The sequence below is a fragment of the Ruditapes philippinarum genome, unplaced genomic scaffold (assembly GCF_026571515.1).
Source record: "Ruditapes philippinarum isolate M1 unplaced genomic scaffold, ASM2657151v2 ctg1997_1_1_1_1, whole genome shotgun sequence".
Taxonomy (NCBI): domain Eukaryota; kingdom Metazoa; phylum Mollusca; class Bivalvia; order Venerida; family Veneridae; genus Ruditapes; species Ruditapes philippinarum.
In genome coordinates this window covers 85,244-99,354 of record NW_026851791.1, presented here as the reverse complement: position 1 = coordinate 99,354, position 14,111 = coordinate 85,244, and the positions used below count along the sequence as shown (strand labels likewise).

The 14,111-nt window shown below is 34.2% G+C and overlaps 1 protein-coding gene across 1 annotated transcript in view; it reads right to left on the bottom strand.

Annotated features, from left to right (window-relative positions):
- The window catches only part of LOC132739686 (uncharacterized), a 120,588-nt gene extending 115,698 nt beyond the window's left edge, over positions 1 to 4,890 (bottom strand). Inside the window, exon 1 of the mRNA XM_060727450.1 lies at positions 4,777 to 4,890. The gene's annotated coding sequence lies outside the window, so the exon portion shown is untranslated. The remainder of the gene's footprint in view (positions 1 to 4,776) is intronic.
- Positions 4,891 to 14,111: the final 9,221 nt, after the last annotated feature.

Below are 14,111 nucleotides of genomic sequence, written 5' to 3'. Positions count from 1 at the left end.
GGAGGTAACTCTATCAAGCATTTTGACAGAATTATGCCCCTTTTTCGACTTAGAATTTATGTTAAAGTTTTTGTAATACATCAAATATTTTCAAAGTTCATTGACATATGGCTTTGAAACTTTGCACACTTGTTCACCATCATTACCCCAACTGTATCAAGCATATTTTTTTTACTATCAAGCACTAAGAATAGTCGAGCGTTGCTGTCCTACCGACAGCTCTTGTTTGTTAACATGTTATTGTAAATCTGCTTATGTTTGTATACCTACTTGAAAGGTGTGAATTATCTTATCATATCAACAATTGGTTAAATAAGCATATACAAAATACATGTTTGCTCACTGTGCCAATGTGTTTTATGTACTTAATAACACTTAATGCTTAATAACCATGAATATCGGATGATATTAGATAATTGATATCTTTGCCTCAAAATGTAAACTATATACAACTAAACTGGGTAGCAAATTTAAAGGAAAATCAAGCTTCAGAAATATGTGAAATCCTTGTATTAAATTGAAGGGAAATTTAGCGAATCTACTTTTACCCCAATTTTCATTGCAGGCGAATAAAGCAAAAATTAGATACTCGTGAAAAAGACCTGATATACGGTATTGCTTACATTATATCCTAGAGTTGGCTATAAAACCTACTGGAAAAAAACAACTACAAATTGCTATTACATTTAAAAAGTTGATGTTGTTCACAGCTAACCTAACACCACTTCTTTTTACTCTGTAACATACAGTATTGGAAAAGTATCGAAACTGATCAATCTGATTTTAATGAGATTGGTAAGGTTCTCACAAGAACTTTTTTAAAGGATCATTTATTGCATATCAAAACAGAATAGGCATAATTAGTACAAAACTTTATGTTCCTAGATTTGCAATAACAACAAAAGTTTAGGATCTTCAATCAAATTTTTCCATCAATTTGATCTAGGGAACTTGCATCACTTAAAATCTTTAGCTGCTTGTTTACTACATTTATTAAAAAACTCAATGCGCTTGGAAGATAAATCTTTAAAAAAAAATGTTTTAATGCAAGAAACCAGTTAACTTCTCTGAAACATATCAAGATTTATATTGTAATTATAATTATAAAAATATGTTGAAATATCCATTTCAAAAATATTGTTCCTTCTTACACTAATATTTCCTTTCACCCTAAATGTCTCTTCCAAGTATGACGATTCAGCAACAATTGAAAATGTCATCAAAATTTAATGAAATAAATATATATTAAATCATTTTATTTCCCCTATTTTTTTCAACCTACAATGTATGATTTAATAGGTTTATGTATTAAAATAATATAAGAAACAGCTTAATTTATGATGTGGTTTAAACGTATATAATATAAAACAACCTGAAATGGTCAATAAACCAGACGCAAAAGAGATCAATTTTCACCATTTATATCATACAAGTGCAAAACAAATGCAAAATATTTGATTTTCTGCACAGCAAGAACAAAGGATATCTTATAATTCACAAGTGCAGATGGGTATTTATATGTATGTATTTGTTATTTTCGATACTTTGGGAACATAACCAGCAAATTAAATTAGTTGAGAAAAAAACAACACCTATTGATTTTGATTTTATTAAATTACTGCAAAGGTGGAGCAATTAACATTTGCGAAATGCAAAATTGCTTTAATCTGTGAAGTATTTGCTCTTACATCATCATGAAAAGATTTGTCTTTCAAAATGCCTGAAATTCTCAACTGCATGCTGCCTCCATGAAATAAACATCTGAATATTTAAATATACATATCCCTCAAGGTGCTATAAGTGTATTGAGCGGATACAAAATTGCCGTATCAACCTTTATCATTTTGAAGTTTGAACTGTAAAATGTAACAGTCACCTTGACTTTGCAGCAGGCCAACTTGTATCCAGAATTTACAATTTGTCTCAAAAAGGTAAAAATGACCAAAATATCATGAACATTCTTCAAGCTATTTAAAAATAGAAAGCAGACACTGTGACCTTGACCTTAACAAAGGACTACTGAAATGTGTGTTATATAAAATTGCCCAGTTAGGGAAATTTAGCATCGTAAAATTGTTTAAATAGGAAAAAATATATGGTACTTTTTGAAACCTACTTTCAGGCTCTTATGGTCACAGGTGAAGTTGAGTTTTAATTGTGTGACATTGTTTATCCTAACCAATGCAAGTATCAACTTTAGCATTTATAACAAATTCAATGAAATTTGACAATAAAATGCCAGGCAAATTCTGTCTGTTCATGAAAATACTGAAATTCAAAATTGTTAGTTTGCATATCCTGATTTCTATTTAATTGGAAATTTTTTTAAAGATTGGGAAAAAATAAGCATATTTGTCAATGGGAATGGATCTGATAATCTGACCCGTGGTGATGCTGGGAATAGGTATGTGTCAGCCCTTAAACTTCGCTTAAGCAAAAAACTATCAAAGCCAATGAAATGCTACTCTATTTCAAATCATATAGCCAATACAATCATGCTCTCATGGCAGAAAAATAAGAACAAGATTTTTATTTATATACATATAAAATCAGTCTTCAAAAAAAACATTTTGAACTTACTCACCATTTGGGCCAGTAACTTTGTACGAAACTAACTTTACAAGCCCAAATAAACAAGCAATTATCATAGTATTGCAAGCAATCCATAAGTCCCCTACCGGTTAGAACCCCAGCAACATTCTGATTTCAATTTTACCAGTGAATGAATGACATGAATGAACTTAAATCTTTTGACTTTGAGTTCCAAGTTTGTCTATTTCACAGTAATGTGTTAAGTTTCCCTGCCTAGTAAGGCAATTATGTTTATACAACCTTGTCATATTATTACGATGTGGGATTTTAAAGTAAATCCTATAAGGAATGAAGAAGTTGGAGTAAAAAATACCAATTTCTCGAAAAAAATCTAAGTTCAAGGGGGACATAATTCTGGAAATAGTCTTGCTAGAGTATTTTAAACCTTCTCAAAAATGTTGAGTGATAATAAGAAACATATATATGAAGTTTGAAGTAGATACATTAGGAAATAAAGAAGTTATTTAAAAAAGACAACATTTTTTTTCATAAAAATTCTAAGTTCAAGGGAGGTAATACTGATAATTTTTGTGCTAGAGTTTTAAACCTTGTCACATATGATGTGGTTGATGACCAGAAACTTATATTTAAAGTTTGAAGTAAACACCTTAAGAAATAAAGAACTTATAGTGAAAAAGCTGAAAAAATTAAATCAGAAATCTTGAAATCCATGCTATTTGTTGCCATAGCAACCAGAATTTTCAACATAGGAAGAAAAGAAAAAGACGTGCATAATCTCCATACTGCCATCTATCCATATATCAAGTTTCATAAAAATATTTTGAGTACTTTTTGCGTTATCGCGGATTCCAGTTTTGTGGACGGACGGACTGACAGACGGAAGTTCTCACAGGACAGTAATTATGTGGCTACTCTATTGTTCTCTCTATTGTTCTTTTTAGCCACACAAAAGAAAATAGCCACATAAAAGCATTATGGAATGAATGACATCAAAGAGAAAGAACAGTAACCTATTGTCCCTCTAGCCACATAATTACTCTCCTGTGAGTGCGGACGGACAGACAGATGGACGGAGGGTAAACCTAAAGTCCCCTCCGGTTAAACCAGTAGGGGACTAATTAATCAAATTTTGATGTACTTTCTTCTCTTCATGGTGAATGATTTTTGTCTTAATTAAAGGCTTACCAGGCTTTGTCCCTTTGATATATATTGTAAAAAGATCAATAGAGTGAAATAAATGACTACTAAACGTAACATAAACAAAGCTGGCACTCTATTAATTAATCACTGTCAACGGAAGTATGCCAAGAAACAGTAGTGATGTAACATCAGATCGCGATTGTATACCACTATATTTATCTTTAAAACACATGTTTATAGGCAATCTCAATTATTTTGGTAGCCCATTGTTGTGAAGGCTTATTTCTAAGACTGGATAATTTGACATATCATTTTAAATGGAGTATATCATAGGTGAATTATTTGCAAAATAATAATTATGTTAAACATTAATAATGATTAAACATGCAATTAAATTATTAATGAATATATTATTGTTTTTTTTAACATTGAAACAAAAATGCTGTAAAACTAGCATACACAGTGTATTATTATATAGGCTCAGTCTATGCGAAAATCTTTTTTTTTTTCAGGCCACAAGGACCGAGATCCTTATGTTTATTTCCAGCCCGGATGATATTTTTGGATCGAACCAGGACCTCAGAAGTGACCGCCAGTGGTCTAACCAACTGAGCTATTGCGCCACCATGCTGACAGTTTGTAACTGTTATACAAATGGTTTTCACTGTACTAGCTATTTAACTCAATGTATCATCAATATTCAGCTTCAATATATTTATACAATTTTGTTTCTATCACTGACAGTCCTACTTCCACTGGATTTTTATGGCATTTACATGACAAACACATCTGCACACATTATACTTTAAATTTAATGGCTGGAACACATTTCTGCCTTAATAGCCCGATTATATCATTAATTAATTAAAGGAAACTAAGTTTAAGCATGTAATTTATGTCTATCATTTATAAACTTTGTATAACTACATGTATTTTGATACATTTTTTAAATATCTTAAATTAATTTAAATTTATTTCTGGTTCTTTCAACCTTTTCGTGCTTTTAACAAATGGCAGTGTCAACTTCATTGTTGCTAAATGAAAAGACGGTCTTGTGATTTCAAATAAAAATGCAGAACATACCAATAACAATAACATCAAGAAAATATCCTCAAATAATAGCAAAATATTAATAGAGGAAGTAGACTAATTTCGCCATTATAAACGGTGAAAGGATAGAGATATGCACGTTCAAATTGCTAAACTACCACAAAGGAGTGAATCAAAGTGCTTGAAGCACTTGGTGCAACTGACGAAAAATAACATCCAAGTGTCACTCGTGCATTAAAACAATTAAAACAACATAAGGGTATCAAGGCAAATCAATGCAGTCGTGAAATTTAAGGACACGATTCGACCTTTTTGAAATTGTTTGAACGTTTCGTAGAAAGAAAGTCGATTTAAAATATTTACACAACTTTTAATTATATGTCAAATCAGGACATAGGCAAACATAAATAAGAATATTTAACCATGGAATGTAAAAACTATGCAGACCTCATCCTCGTAGGTAACCATTCCGTACAGGAGAATTACAAGAACCCCGACATTATTGTATTTGCATGATCCTTAATTAAACATGATTCATTAAAAGGGCTTATCAGACAGAAATGATTCAATTAAGGGGTCTTCATAATTTCAAATAAAGGGATTTTCTACCTTAGGGTATTTTTTGCAGATAATGAAATTTTACCCAGGTTTATGAATACGGCCCCGAGTCTTATTTAATTTCCAGCACATGTATATGTTCATAACTCATGTTTTGATCATGATTACAAAGATTCGAGTGGGGGAAAAACAACGACAATAAAAACAAAAAACAAGCTTCTAAACAGTTAAAGATCCCGTAACACAATTTTTTATGATTTTATATCATAAATATGATGCTCAAATTAAGATTTATCAATATTGTAAGTTCTAAAAAGCATTATTTATAACGATTTTACCGAATTTAACATTTCGTGTAAATAAAGGGAGGTAAATAGAAATTTATTTTCTATAAAGTCAAAGTCAAATTTTTCCATAAGAAATGAATTCATATATTTCAGGATTACATATCATGTGCACAAATATTTGCAGGACATATTTTACATATTCTTCAATGTTTGAAATTTGTTTTATAAGCATATAAATTATATACATATATATTAAATTTCAGTTAAGTGTGGTAACAACCTCAATTACAACATACAGACTCTTTAATAGTTAAAAGAGAACTAATGACAGTTAATATGCTTCAATAAATAGGAGTATTATACTTTGCGCATAAGATTTGCTCCGTGCCATAACATGTACAAGTATTTGCTACAGGTGGTGTTGTGAAGCGCATTATTTTGTTGTTGTTTTTTTTTTTTTTTTTTGTTGTTTTTTTTTTGCTTTTTTTTCGGATAAAGTGCAGATCTGCATGCATCATCGAGTAGAATAACAGTTATTTTAGCGCTTGATCACGTGATCAGTAACCAAAAAAAACTTTTTTTTTCTTTCCATAAAATATTTATTGCTCAAAGTGTTCAAGTCTGCATTTTCATGAAATGCCGTTTATTAACAGCAAAAGATTTTGGGTCATCGTTTTAATTTCCTATTGTTTTAGTAGCATTGTCAAACTTTTCATTTAAAACGGTAACGAAGATTGTTGCATGAGAAGTATTAAACCATTTTACATTTGGGCGCCATGCTTTCCTATTTTGATTATATCTGACAGGCCAAATTGGAGATTACACTAAGTATTCAAATGTGCATACATTCCGAACTGAAACTTGAAATTCAATGAAATCATTACATAAAATCAAATCACCCCTTTCTTTACTGCTGTGAATTGAAGGGTGAATTGCATCCATAATCATGACCATTGATTTTACATTTGCATGGAATATTTATACTACGTGGTTGTTTGATGTGTAAGTGACTTGCAGGTCTTAATTATGGTTTTTTTTTTTTTAATGCGTTATTTAAGGTCGCCGCCGGAAAGCCCATATGGGCGACCGTACACTCAAGTCGGGCCATCCTAGAGCGTCCCGCCGAGATTTTTTCGTCGATTTTTTTCCAGCTTTATTGGTGGAGGAAGACCCCAGGTGCCCCTCCGGGCATTATTTCAGGCACGAGCGGGCACCTGGGTAGAACCACCGACCTTCCGTAAGCCAGCTGGATGGCTTCCTCACATGAAAGATTGCGACCCGAGTGAGGATCGAACCACAGCGGTGAGGGACCTGTGATCTCAAGTCAGCGACCTTAACCACTCGGCCACGGAGGCCCCCTTTAATTATGGTGACTGGTTTGGTACGCTTTTGTGCGTCGTGTTGGCGCTAGCGACAACAGGACAAAGCGCCAAACGGCGCGTTGTTGGACATTTCCACAAGATCACTTTTGGAAGATTTGGTTTTGATTTGGCATGCATGTATATTATGTCAAAACTAAGGTCAAGTTTGAATTTCTTTACAATTATAATTATTGATAGGTATGTCCATTTATATGCAAATTTCTGTGAAATTATTGATTGTGTGCCCTGTCCTGTTTTGTGTCCTGATTGACTCCTTACAGGTGGCCCTGTGTTTGGGGAAGCATTCATTAAATATCGGCCTTCTTTGTTTATCTAGTTGTTTTTGTGTCCCCACTATAGGGGGGCATTTAGATTTACCCTTGTCCGTCCGTCCGTCCATCCGTCCGTCCGTTCTCTTCTTTGTGTCTCACGTAGCTCAAAAAGTAATTGACCTAGAGTTGAATTAGTAAAAATTTCCAATTTTCAACTTTGTCGCACGTAACTAAAAAAAGTATTTGACCTAGGGTCAAGAAACCTTACAAGAATGTTGCTCAACGTGTGTAGTCGTGCACCTGGGTATTTTCGTGTGGATATTTTTAGTATTTTTAGAGTTATTGCCCTTGACTTAGTAAAAATTTACAATATTCAACTTGTGTTGCACGTAACTCAAAAAGTATTTGACCTGTAGGCCTGAAAGTTTATAAGAATGTTGTTCAGCGTGTGTACTTGTGCATCTTGGGGTTTTCTTGTGGATTTATGCAGTATTTGTAGTATTTGCCCTTTACTTAATAAAAGATTTTTAGTTTTCAACTTGGGCACATGTAGCCAAAAAAAAAATTGACCTAGAGACATAAATTTGACAAATCGGTGGAGTGTGGGGCACCCGTGTCCTATGGACACATTTCTTTTTTACATTTGAGATCATCCAAATTTTAGAGCTGTGAAATTATTTTTGTAATTGAAACTTGCCATTGTGCCCTTAGAAGATTGAATTTATGGATCATTCAATCATATTATTGTGTAAATGAGTAATGTAATGAATAAATGTATTTTAATTTTACTATGTTTTATATCCTTATAAGGCAAATTTGAATTTAAAAAGACATATTTGACATAACTGTTTTATGAACAATAGTTTTGAAATGGAATTAGTTAAGTGATTTCTTTTGTTAATATGTATTTGTTTTTTCTTTCACATAGAACGGGGAGAAACATCACTTGTATTTGTATTATATCATAATTTTTTTCATAATATTTTAGTCCTTGAAACATTCTTAATAATTCAGAATCGGCCGTATATTATCCCGCCTTAACAGATCTCTCAGTGAAGTTTAAACACATTGACACTGAATTTTCCTAATGTTCGTCTTCTGCTTTGTTTTGTCGGGTTTTTTCTTACTGCTAGTATGCCTTAATAAAAGACATTTTTACTTTTGTTATGGTCCTTTAACCGTTTTTATATCCCCAGTAGTTTTGCTGGCGACTGTTCCAATGCGGTGTTTTCTGTGTTCCCGTAAATTATGTCTTCTTAATTGCTACCTCCATATCCGAGTGCTTAAGATCGCCAACTTCAAGGTACATGTCCATCACCGCTGTGGGTTAGAATCCAGTCAGTGACATTTGGATTATTTCATATGAGGAAGCTACCAGGATGACTTATATGAAAGTATGTATCATTCGGTTTTAAATAATCCAGTATTGACGCTCAAAACGTGTATAAGATTCATGCCGTATTACAAAAAATAGAGATAAACGGAATCCCTACAAAATACATGTACCTAAAACGGCAGAATAAAAATATTTCAGGCTCAAAATGATTGAGCCTGTTCATGGGCGGTATTAGTAATTGTTACCTATCGGCCACGTCCTGACATAAACATTGACCAAAGCAAAATACCATATCAGGATGTCTCTTTGTAATAAATTGCCATGTTTGCATCAATAAGCTCCCCGAGCATTTCTTTAAGCATTCACATCTCTTTATAATACCTCTTATATAATATAAGTAGGGCGAACTTGTAAATGAGACCACTTAACCTTTCACTGCATGAGCATATTGTGAAAAATGGCTGTTTTCATTGAAAAGCTTCCTGTTACAAGTTCAAACTGCTATGAAACTATAAAAAGTGCTTCAATACAGTTCAAACTTGGCACCAGGGGACGTCTCTAATTTGCCAAAAATCACTATTTTACGTTTTTTTCCCATCAAAATTGATTTCAAAATGATGGATTGAGATAGAGTAAAAGGCTTTTCAGAGTTGGTTAAACGTTACCTTAAGATAGACCTGAGGCCATTTTCATGCTCCCCGAAGGGAGAGCATATAGTCGCCACCTTGTCCGTCTGTCCGTCCGTTGTCTTGTCCCGGAGCATAACTTGAAAACCCTTGGAGATAATTTGTTTAAACTTCATACAGTGGTAGAGGGCATTGAGGGGGAGTGCAGTGTCAAAGAACCATAACTCTATTTTGCCCGGTTTTTGAATTATCTCCCCTTTTAGAAAAATCTTGTCCGGGACATAACTCTAAAACTATAAGAGATATCAACATGAAACTTTGTAGGTAAATAGATCTCAATGGGTAGATGTGCAGTGCACAAGAACCATAACTCTTTTTTGCCTAATTTTGGAGTTATTGCCCTTTGTTAATTTTAACACTTTGAACTTTGTCTGGAACATATCTCTAAAACTATAAGAGATATCAAGATGAAACATTGTAGGAAGATAGATCTCTTTGAGTAAAAGTGCAGTGTAAAACAACCATAACTCTGTCAAGCCTCATTTTTATGTCCAGGACATAGCTGTTAAACTATAAGAGATATGAACATGAAACTTTGTAGGTAGATATATCTCAATGGGTAGATGTGCAGTGCACAAGACCATAACTCTGCCTTGCCTAATTTTGGAGTTATTGCCCTTTGTTTATTTTTACTTTTTGAACTCTGTCTGGGACATTACTCTAAAATTATAAGAGATATCAGCATGAAACTTTGTTGGTATATAGATCTCATTGAGTTAAAGTGCATTACAAAAAAAAAAAAACATAACTCTGTTCTGCCCAATTTTTGAATTATCTCCCCTTTAAAAAAATTTTGTCCGGGAAATAACTCTAAAACTACAAGGGATATCAACATGAAACTTTGTAGGTAGATGGATCTCAATCGGTAGATGTGCAGTGCTTAAGGATTTGAACTCCGCCTTGCCAAATTTTGTAGTTATTGCCCTTTGTTCATTTTTACATTTTGAACTTTGTCCGGGACATAACTCGGAAACCATAAGAGGTATCAACAAGAAACTTTGTAGGTTGATAGATCGCATTGATTAAAAGTGCCGTGCAAAGAACAGTAACTCTGCCTTGCCTTATTTTGGAATTATTGCACTCTGAACTTTTTCCCAGGGACATAACTCTGAAACTACAAGAGGTGTACTTTCCTGTATCCAAAACCTATTCGGGGAGCATCACCCGGCTCAAACCGGGCTATTGTTAGCTTCTGATAAGTCCAAAAAAAATTGGCGATGAGGGGGGCTACTGTTCCTTTTAAACCCCCCACACAGAAGGGAGCACGTTCCCCCTCTGACACCATTGATGGGGGCGGTGCCGAAAAGGTGGTCACATTTTTAACAATATTTCTCAAACGAACAACAGTGTCTGGGTTCTAAATGGGGCATTTTTTTCACTATTTTGGGCCTCAAAAAGGGGACGGGCTGAAAAGTCGTCAAAACACGTCTATACGAGTATGAGGTAAAAGGTTAATTCATCGAGGATATTTCAAGTAGGTGCGTTTTGGGCTACTTAAAATAGAAAATGCAGAATCCTTAAAAAACTCATAAACGGCATAACTTTCTTTGTGTTCAATCTTGTATCAAGGATATACGTGGCACATTTCATCTCAGTGCTAGGTATTATATTTTTATGGTCCTTTGGAATCATTGATTCAAATACATTGTGTTGAGGATTAATTATCACCCAAGTTGGTGCTAGAGGCGTGAACATGTGTTGCACTCCCAATATCACTAGTAAACAAACTAAATATTAACGAGTCTGCGATTTTACAATATTTTTGTTTTGTTTTTATTGCTCTAAAGTGATCTACCCTTTCCAGACTTTGTTTACAAGTCGTAAACAAACTCAAAATAAACGAGTCTGCGATTTTCCAATATTTATTTTTTGTTTTTCGTGCTCTAAAGTGGTCTCCCCTTTCCAGACTTTGTTTAAAACTTGTTAATATCTTTTTATAGGCCCGAAATAAAAATCGGCGTATAATGTTATGCACCTGGTGGCCTATCCATCCGTCCTTCCGTTTTCGTGTCCGGTCTCTATCTTTTGAACCGGTGAAAGGAAATTGTAACTTCTTGGCAGAAAGTTTAACCATAATGAGACGATGTACAGAGCGCAGGTTTGACCTTCCTCCGGCCAAGTTCAATAGTTATTTTGTGTCATTTTCAAAATTTTCTGTCCGCTCTGTATCTTTTGAACCAATAGAAAGAATTTAAACTTTTGGGGGCAGAAATATTACTTGTAATAAGACGATATGCAGAACACAGGTTAGGGCAATTGGCCCCGCCAATTGGATAACTTTTTATAGACTTTTAAAGTCTTATTTTGGTGAAACTACAATACCTAGAGCTTAGATATTTGACATGTAGCCTTGCCTTGTTGGACTCTACAAAACGGGTATTAATTATTCCCCTTGGGTCAATATTGGCCCCGTCCCTGGGACACTTACTTGATATACATCTAATCTTCTATGACAAGAGCTATGATGTTTAGCATAACAGAACCTCTGCAAAACTGATATTAATCAAACCCCTGGGGTCAATATTTTTCCATGCCAGGTTCACTTGATTTATATAAACTTATATAGGAAAACATTTAAGTCTTAAATAAATTGCGTGAAACTACAAAGCACATAGGTTAGATATTTGCATGTAGGCCGGTCTACATTGGATCAGTTTGTAGATTTCTACAAAAGTCAAGTAATCATGATCTTTAGGTCAGAATTGGTCCTCAGCCGGGAGTCATACATACAGGCCCGTCGTCACGATTTTGTGATTGGTGCGGCCAATTTGGTAGATTTTAGGCAGAATCTAGGGGGGTACGGGGGCATGCTCCCCCGGAATTTTTTTATTCTAGGATGCTCTCAGGAACGTTTTCCCGTATATTTGGCACATTTTACAGCCTGTCGCTAGAACATGTTAAAGTAAATTGTCAACGATTTTTTTACAGATTTAAGTGCGTCGTAAGTTTTAAGGGTGAAATTTAAGGTTTGCATAACGGACGGGCAGGTGAACATAAAATATGAATACATGTAATTGGTATTTGGCGAATGAAAAATAAACATTCTAACACTATCGGAATTGTTTCTATATAAACAAAGAAGGCCCGAAGCGTGCATTATTCTACAACAATGCACTCGCCGTTCTTATTATCTCCCTGTGTATTTTCACATTTATTCGTCTGAGCTCCGTGAATGTCCTTTCACTGGTAGCATTAGTAGCAGGCATTACTAACAAAATATTTAAAAACACAACGACCTCAGTTCTAGCACCGATTGTTTTGACACAAATTTCAAAGCGTCAGGTAACAGTACTATTTTCTGATTTGTCAAAATGTAAACGTAACAACTGAAGCTTCACCTCTAAGATGTCTCGGTTAATATCGTTACCATATAAATCACAAACAAAACCAAGTTTTCTAGTGAATGGTCTTCAAAGGTTGTGCGGCCTAAATAAATAAATCCTCCATGTTCTGAAGTACGCGATATCTCGATTGGTCAAATCTTTCTTTAAAACTGGCCATCTTCAAAATACTTAGGCCGGAACACATCCTTCACTGTAATTATGTAATAGAGTAATTGAATGAGTTTATTACTGAATTTATCTTAGGAGTTGAATGAAAAAATATTATGCGAGCCTCTGGCGAGTATAATATTTTATTCAACGAGTTCAATAAATTCAGTAATGAACTTACACGAATTCAATATTCTGTTTATTACAAACCAAAAATAAGTACCTTTTGAAGCGAAAAAGAACAATTTTTCATTGACGCCCATAGAAAAACGCCAACATTTAGTCGCGTATAACGCAAACGACGTCAAAATATATGCATGCACGGCCGTGCAATACCATTTTCAAGGAGTCGCAAAAACGTGCGTGGATATGTGATAAAAATATGACTTTTGAACGGTTGCCGTGTACAATCAATAAAATATTATCAAGTTTTCGGAGACTTCAGGCATACTAGTTCAAGATATTCATAATGCACATATATATACATGTATATACGGTCACAGGGGGAAGACGCTGTGATCTGATATTATCCCGGGCCCCCTCCCCCCCGAAGGCCCTGCTACAACCCATAAAGACTATCAATGGAAGTTGATTTGCACAATAAAAATTCATAAAAACAATATTCTAACAAGTTATTATAGTAAAGGGGTATAATGAAAATCGTCGAAACGTGTCAGAATATTGTTTTTATGAATTTTTATTGTGCAAATCAACTTTCATTGATATTTATATGGGTTGTAGCAGGGCCTTCGGGGGAGGGGCCGGGCTAATGTCAGATCACAGCGTCTTCCCCCTGTGTATACGGTGAACTGTTCGAAGCCACGTCGATGTCAATTATCTTCATACTTAACTTCGTAGGACCCCTACATATATCTGGTCAATAAAAAGTGTCCAGTTGTTTCTTCGCGTCATGTTTGTATATTACCGCGTATTGCATAAGGGGCCAGTTAAGTGTCAAATTGCTATTCAGCGATGCGTGTTTTTTTTTTTTTTTTTTTTTTTTTTATGTTTTTTTTTACTCATTTTTGGCCAAAATATTGGTCCGGCCAAGGCCGGACCGGCCGGACCATCGACGACGGCCTTGACATATGCTTTTTATAGACTAAGGAATAGGAATATACACATTTTTACGAATGTATAAATACTATGCTTTCATATTTGACATATAGCATTGCCTACTACAAAAAAACGCTATATAAACATTTTATGACGTTGAAAAAAAACCTTCTTCTTGGAGGTCTTATAGAATCATAAGGCCAATTAAAATAAAATATTATTCAGAAAAATTTCTTGGTGGGTCTCTACCCTTTTTAAAAAAATTATTTTGATTACTCAAACAAATTTACATTTGGGCGTATATTGCCCAGCCTTTGTGGT